We start from the raw sequence: 7,240 nt of genomic DNA, 5'->3' as shown, positions 1-7,240 counted from the left end.
CTGCGCGGCGCACTGCATACAGCTGATAGGCGCGCCTTCCGCCGTAATTATAACTTCGAAAAGACAAACAACTTGTAGATTAGTGCGCGCCTATCAGTTGTATGCAGCACACCGCGCAGTGATACGAACGAACACAAAAATAGTACCCGGCAGTAATGGAGTCTGACTTTTTTCTAGGGCGAAGTTTTGAGATGCAAATGTATCACTCTTTTGAACACAATTGTTTTTATAAGAAAAATGCTTTATTTCCACGACCAAAGCCAACTTGCCGGACTACTTTCCTCTCGACCAAAACCGGACCAGAACTAATGTCACGGAACGCTGTCATGGGTAAGTCGGTGCTGATCGCACACTACTCCATTTGAGGATGCAATACAGATTCATGTCCAAAAATCCGAACTGTCCCTTTAACCACCTTAACACCGGGGATGTAGCAAAACAAAGACATCTTTAAAGGAGAAAAATTATATCGTAAGAATGAGATCTTGATGAAACCGCCTGCAAAAACGAAAGACTAACATACACTGATGGTCGATGATGGCGAACAGTCTTCGCGGCCGTCCGACAAATCGGTGCTTCGTCAGTGTCTTCATCTCGTCGGTATCCATTGACGACGTGCGGCTTCGCAGCACCCTACGCGAAGCAGAATCCCGTCATTTGTTGTGTTTGCAAAGCGATTCTTGATTTGTGTGTCATTTAGGCTCGACCGAGTACAAGTAGGGTTTCAGTAGTAGCCAGTGTGCAGTGTTAATAACCGTGTGAATCGTACTCTAGAAGTGACGTTGCGTGTCGTCTTCACTGAGGCTTGACTCTTCTTAAGCTGACCTCGTTTGGAAATAGACAAAAGATAAAAGTGCAATAACCTTTTGTTTATCGTTGCTTCCTCCGTGGATTATTTAATACGCTTTTTAAGTTGAACACCAAAAGTCACTCAGCTGTAGCAAATAAAGGATTTCTTCTTGTTTGTGTTCAGAGCGGTGGAGTGTGTGCGTGCGTGCGTGCTATTTCGTTCTTAAAACTGTGATCCAGCTGTGACAAGCCGCCTGCTTGGAGGAAGCACCGTGCACATGTTGGCTGGTCGATAGGATGAGTAGATGTGTGTGTGCGTGCGTGCGTGCGTGTGCTTCCTCATGGATGACACTATTGTACTTTGGAATCTTTTATTCCTCCACTTCTGGTTTCTAGCTGGTAGACATGTTCCTTTGCATGTGTAGATGTATATGCATCCTCCTCCTTGAATGAAACATTTCTCCCAAAAAAAAAAAAAAAAAAAAAAACTAAAGAAAAAAAAAAAGTGTTTAGTCCTGCTGTCTGTGATATATACGGATAAAAGGAGTATTGAAAATGCCTTATATTTGTGTTAATGTTGAACATTAAGGGTTCTTTGCGTGTTCCTCCCTTTTCAGCGTGTAGCCTAAAGCTTGTACAGTCCGACTCCTGAGATTTCTATCTACTGTATAGCCTACTGTACACGTTTCCACACTTTGTTACCTGGAGTTGATTGTTTTGTTTTGTTTTTCTTCCCAAGAAACATTCCCCTCGAAAGTGCCGTTTGTTTTCACCAGCAGAGGAGCAGTGTCTTTTGGGGGAAATGAAGAAGGTACACTTCTCTCGCGTTCATTGTTGAACTGACAGTGACAACTCAGGCTGGATTTACGCTATAGAGTTAGTGTGACACAATTCCAATTTTTTTTTTTTTTCTCCTCCTATACGATGACTTTGAATGTGTCTTGACGGTGCAAGCTGAGGAAAACACATGGAATCAAATATCCTGAGATCACAGATGGGCATTTAACTGAATTTCCTTGATTGACAACAGGGAAAAATAATCAATTTACCAACATTCATCCATGCATACATTTTCTATCCCACATCATCCTCATTAGGGTCACGGGCGCACTAAAGTCCCGGCTGATGTTGTTGAGAGGCAGAGTACGGCCTCATTCAACACTCACAGAGGAGTCGAGAAAGCGTGGATGTACTGTAGCTCAACATCCCATCGCTGACGTGATCTTCTTCAGACCACAACCTGGTTGAGTGAATCGACCACGCCTCTGCTGTTTGCAGTGTGCACTCGGGCAAATGTTTTCCCACACATTTAAGCCACAATTAGTTCCACGCAATGACCAAGTTGGGCCAATCCCTAACTCGCATGCAAATTCGATTTGATTAGAGCAGTGGTGTCCAACGGCCACATACAGAATAATTGAAGGATGCTAGGGCCACTTCATTGATTTTATTTTAGATGATTATTGTTTTTTTGTTTTGTTTTTTAGCCGTTTTTAAACAAGACAAACATTTTTTTTTGGGGGGGGGGGCATGAGTTTGGGGTGGCCCACACCCCAGTATCCCACTCAAACAGATCCGCCCCAGCCTTGAGCCAATCTTCACATTCAGAATCAGAAGAAGAGTATTTGACAATAAGACTACTTTTAAAGCAGTGTTTAGTTGAGGATTTTAGTTAGCGTTAGTCACTAATGTGATATATTCACAAATCACACCTTTACACAGACAGCAGAACATGGAGGAATAATTTTTGGTTCTGAAATGGAAATATCTGACTTTAATAATGAAATTACAAAGATCCATCCATCCATCCTCTTAACCGCTTAATCCTCACAAGGGTCGTGGGGGTGCTGGAGCCTATCCCAGCTGGCTTCGGGCAGTAGGCGGGGCACACCCTGAACTGGTTGCCCCGCCAATCGCAGAATTACAAAGATAAATATTTCCATTTTATTTTTAAATAGTTTCTTTGCATATCTAGAAAAAACATGCTGTGTTAAAGTTGTGTTTTGTATATGCTGAGAGTCGCTAGAAAATGGACAGCAGGCCTCAAATGACCCCCAGGCCGTAGTTTGGACACCACTGGATTAGAGAATCACCAAAGAATGTCAGCCTCTAGTCAAGTCTGGATACAAATAATATAAGTGGGATATCTGGACTATGCTGATTAACACAACTGTGGCAAAATAAACTGCAATGAAAGGTCGTACCTACGTACATACATTGTGAACTTAAGCAGGGAAGTCAGTCCAGAACAAACCAAATGGTATGGAGTGTTCACTTTTTTCCCCTGAATTTAGGCCAAGTAACTCGGATACAGGCGTAAATCGGAATTGGCCACTTAAAGCACCTGTAATGTAAATCCAGCCTGATAGATATTAGGCCGCGAGGATTTTATTTGATTTTAATTTTGATTGTTTGTTTTTTGTTGTTCAACCGCGCACCTTTTTACTGCGTGATGGAAGTCGCCTCACCGTGCTTGATTCCTCTAAAGCAGAGCCATAATGCAGAAGTTGTCCCTTAGGAGCCCCCTTGAATGTGTTACGAGGAATAGCCTACTGTAGGAAAGGATGTATACTTGCATGTCCTGTGACATTTTTAGCCGTGATCGTCCGTCTTTGTTTGGTTTATTGGTTTTGTTTAAGTCACTGTAGATGTCGCCACCTCATTGATGCTCACAAGCTATTAACAATCCTCACAACTGGACTTGAAGCAGGCGTCGATCTGCTGCTGTGGCAGCCTTAAGTCAAAAAAGAAACAGGTAGAAAATAGGTTGCCTGTTTTTCACTTGGAGTGGCTTATCTGGGGACATACAAGGGAGCCCTTATCAGGAGTGGAAGGACTCTGAATCAGGGCATGTGATGAGTTACAATCAGCAAATTTCACATTGCACCTTCACGTTGAAGAATTGTACACAAGAAAAGTTGGAGCGTCCACCCAACATTCCAAAGTTGACTCCATAGTCCGCGGTCCTGTCCGTCTGAATAGGCTTGTTCGCTTTTTTGTTTTTGTTTTTTTTGCTTTACGGGTGAATGAAGTGGGCTCGCGCGTGTTCTTGTGTGCCTGCGTCAATGACAGGGTTCCCTAGTTAGCCTGATTACCTCATTTACAAAAATCTGCAAATCTACTTGTTCTACTGTGCGCTAAAGGAGTCAATGCCATCACCAGCAGCAAGACCTGTGATGACAACAGGACCAACCGATGTGTTGAAATTAGACAATTACAAACTGGGAGAAACTCTTAAAGATATGGTTTGTGTTTCTTTTAAGGCTGAGTGAATTTGGCACAGCAGCTCATAGCGTCGAGTTCAGCGCTTCAAGAATTTTCCAACCCCAAAGTGATCGTTGTTGAGGGACTGCACTTCGTTGAGTCATTTTTTAAGTAACCAACAGTCAGAATGAGTAATTGCTATCACTTTTTAGCTATCACTATTCAGCTATTAGTTGACTCTAATTCAGACTCTGGTCAAAAGTGCACAGAACAGAGCTCACTGCAGCAGTATTTTTCCTTGTAAACATATAGAATGTAACAACATTGATAAAAAATGCTGTCATCTTTACTGATGTTGGCCAGCAAAAAGTTACTTGGTGTTTTGCAAGCTGATGTAGAAATTTAATTGGTCAAACCCATCAATCGTTTTTTTTTTTTTCTTAATTCAAATCACATTAACTCATTTGCTCCCATGAACGTATAAAGACGTTCTATTATAAATGTTTTAAGTGTCCCAAAGACGTATTTATACGTGTTTTTGTTTTTTTTTAATGCTAGAGCATACAGAAGGCTTTGATGCAGCCTCTGAACTGCAGAGAAGGGTGAAGCAATGGGAATAATTACAAAAACAGCCAGCAGATGGAACAGAGTATAAGAGATCAACCAGGACCATGTTGCAAACAAGCTGATTTCCCCACAGTTCTAAACAGATTAATGAATAATGATGAAACCTAGCTATGTTCTAATGCTAATTACTGCAAACGGAAACAGATAGAAATATAAGTTTTTTCCGGATGAAAGAAGAGACTCAAATCTTTGTTTTGGGAGGTTCCATGTTTTTTTTAGCAATAGAACACAATATTCTGTGGGCCTTGCAAAATCAGTCAAAATCCAGTAAAACAACCAGGAGCAAAGGGCTGCGAGTGAATGAATTTAGTATTTGGGCACATTTTTTTCAATAAATACAAAAAATGCCAAAAAAAAATAGAAATCCAAGCTTTTAATTGGATAAGAAATTATGAGGAAGCAGCCCAAGCAGTGCATCGATTTAACTATGATGTACTTAACAGCACGTAGTGTCAAAGTTCTTTTCCAAACTTGACGGCTGAACCGACTCCAGATGAGCTGCTGTACTACAAGTCAACTCGCCACCTGGTGGATTTACACAAACCTTGGCGTTTGCAACACTTGCTGTTCTCCGTAGCATTTCTCCTACCTCCTTGTTTTTGCAGCTTTGAGTATGGTTTGTCTCTCCACATTGTTCCGACTAGAAGAGCTCGCCAGTATAGGAATACAAACAGATTTTATCCTAAAGCAATTGTAGTTTCAAAGAATTGTATGCTTGGTTTTGTTTGTATGTGTCAATGTCGGGGGAATTATGAGAAGCATTTATACGACTAAACACCACTGGAATGTGAAGCCAGACAATGTTACGTTGCCGATTATGATGATAGTCCCCTTTAATGTTTAAGGGGCGCACCGCGGAGTCATCTTGCAGAAAACCGGTAACCACATATTGGCTTTTATTTCACTCTAAATTACTAACTGTAGCTTCATTCTGGAACAATATTGACTACCCAAGAAGGTGACAATATCACAGCGGAAGAGTGGATTTGTGATTTGGCGGCGCCCTCTGTGCCGTTTGCCTTTTGAATCCATCCTTCCACTGTGCGTTCTCACACACCCCAAAAAAAAAACAAAAAAAAAACATACTGCGCTCAGTAGGCGTCCTGTCTTTACTCCGTTCCATCACCCTGCTTTCAGTTTGATGGCAAGGGGGGACAGAACAAGGTTTGAGGTTAAATCCTGCCCCCAAAACCAACCTAGCTTCCAACCTAATGCATTCGCTCCCAATGTAGGACAGGACCGATCCACCCTTCCACCTGTGCCCCCCCACCCTCATCCAACCCGCTGCCTCACCTCAACCAGTTCATATTTTTTCATTTTAGTTTATTCGACAATGCAATCCTGAAAGCACTTTGCCTTGTTATTCCTTTGTGTGAACATGTGAATGATGATTTGTTACAAAAAAAAAAAAAGTTAAATATGTAAATGATCATTCACTGTTTTGGAAAAACCTGCATTTGTCTTTCTGACATTAAAAGAAAAAAAAAACAATTTAGTGACATTCAAACCTATGAATCTATTTTATAAAATGTTTGCTGCAGCCAATTGGTCTTGTCATTCAGTATTGTGGCTTAGGGTTGTTTGTGTTGAATAAAGTGCTATTGCTAAATATTTACTCAGCCTGTTGTCTTTTCTCCTTATTTGTTTACACATACAGTACATCATACACGACTAGACGATGATAATTGCATATTAATTTACTCCTATAGCTTCAAGATGTTATGAACAATACAATTTGAAAGCACGCACGTATTTTTTTTCCCTTCACTCACTCATTCACACACACGTAAGCTTCTGTGAGTGAGTGAATGAAAAATAAATAAAAAAAAATAATCTGTGCGTGCTTTCAAATTGCCGCGGGAGTGACGTCACACAGCCTACACGTTCGCCCGGCCCCGTTTGCGACACCCCAGCCACCACCCCCCCCCCCCCCCCGCTCTGCGTTTGTCTGGAGGGGTGTAAACACTGTCTTTCCACAGAAACGTCCCGCTGTTTACAAAACAAACACAAAATGGCAAAAATACAGGCTGCTGGGGGGGGGGGGGGGGGGGGGGGGGTTAGGACGAAATCACCACCAAAGATTAACATAAACACAGATGTGTAGACTGAGAGAAAGTTGAAGTGTGTACATCCTGTATTTAAAAAGTGCATTTTCCTTAGTGAATCCAGCAGACTGTGCCTTTAACACATTCGCTGCCAGCCCAGCAAAAAATGCATCATTTGACGTCTTTTTCCGTCAATGGCAGTAAATGAGTTAAGCTTATCACTGTATTTAATACTAAAATAACCTCACATTAAAAAAAATAAAAACAGTACTTTTATTTTCTATAGTTATACTATGCATTAAACATCTGTATTATCACATTTGAAGTGCTTTTACAAAGAAACATGTTTTGTAGTTTGTTTGGTTTTTACTTTTAGTTTTTCTTGCAGCAGCAATTAAAACACAGACATTATTGTGGTAAGCCAAATAATAAAAATGTGAAGTAATGTATAGTTGGTGGTTGGTTGACATCCAAACATTAACATCATTAAACAATTGCCACTCTGTATTAAGTATTTTAAAAACTGAAAGAAAAAGGGTGAACATGTTTTTTCACCACAGTGTCAATTTTTAGCC

This window comes from Festucalex cinctus, chromosome 2, assembly GCF_051991245.1.
Source record: "Festucalex cinctus isolate MCC-2025b chromosome 2, RoL_Fcin_1.0, whole genome shotgun sequence".
In the NCBI taxonomy this organism is placed as follows: domain Eukaryota; kingdom Metazoa; phylum Chordata; class Actinopteri; order Syngnathiformes; family Syngnathidae; genus Festucalex; species Festucalex cinctus.
Note: the sequence above shows the minus strand (reverse complement) of the source record.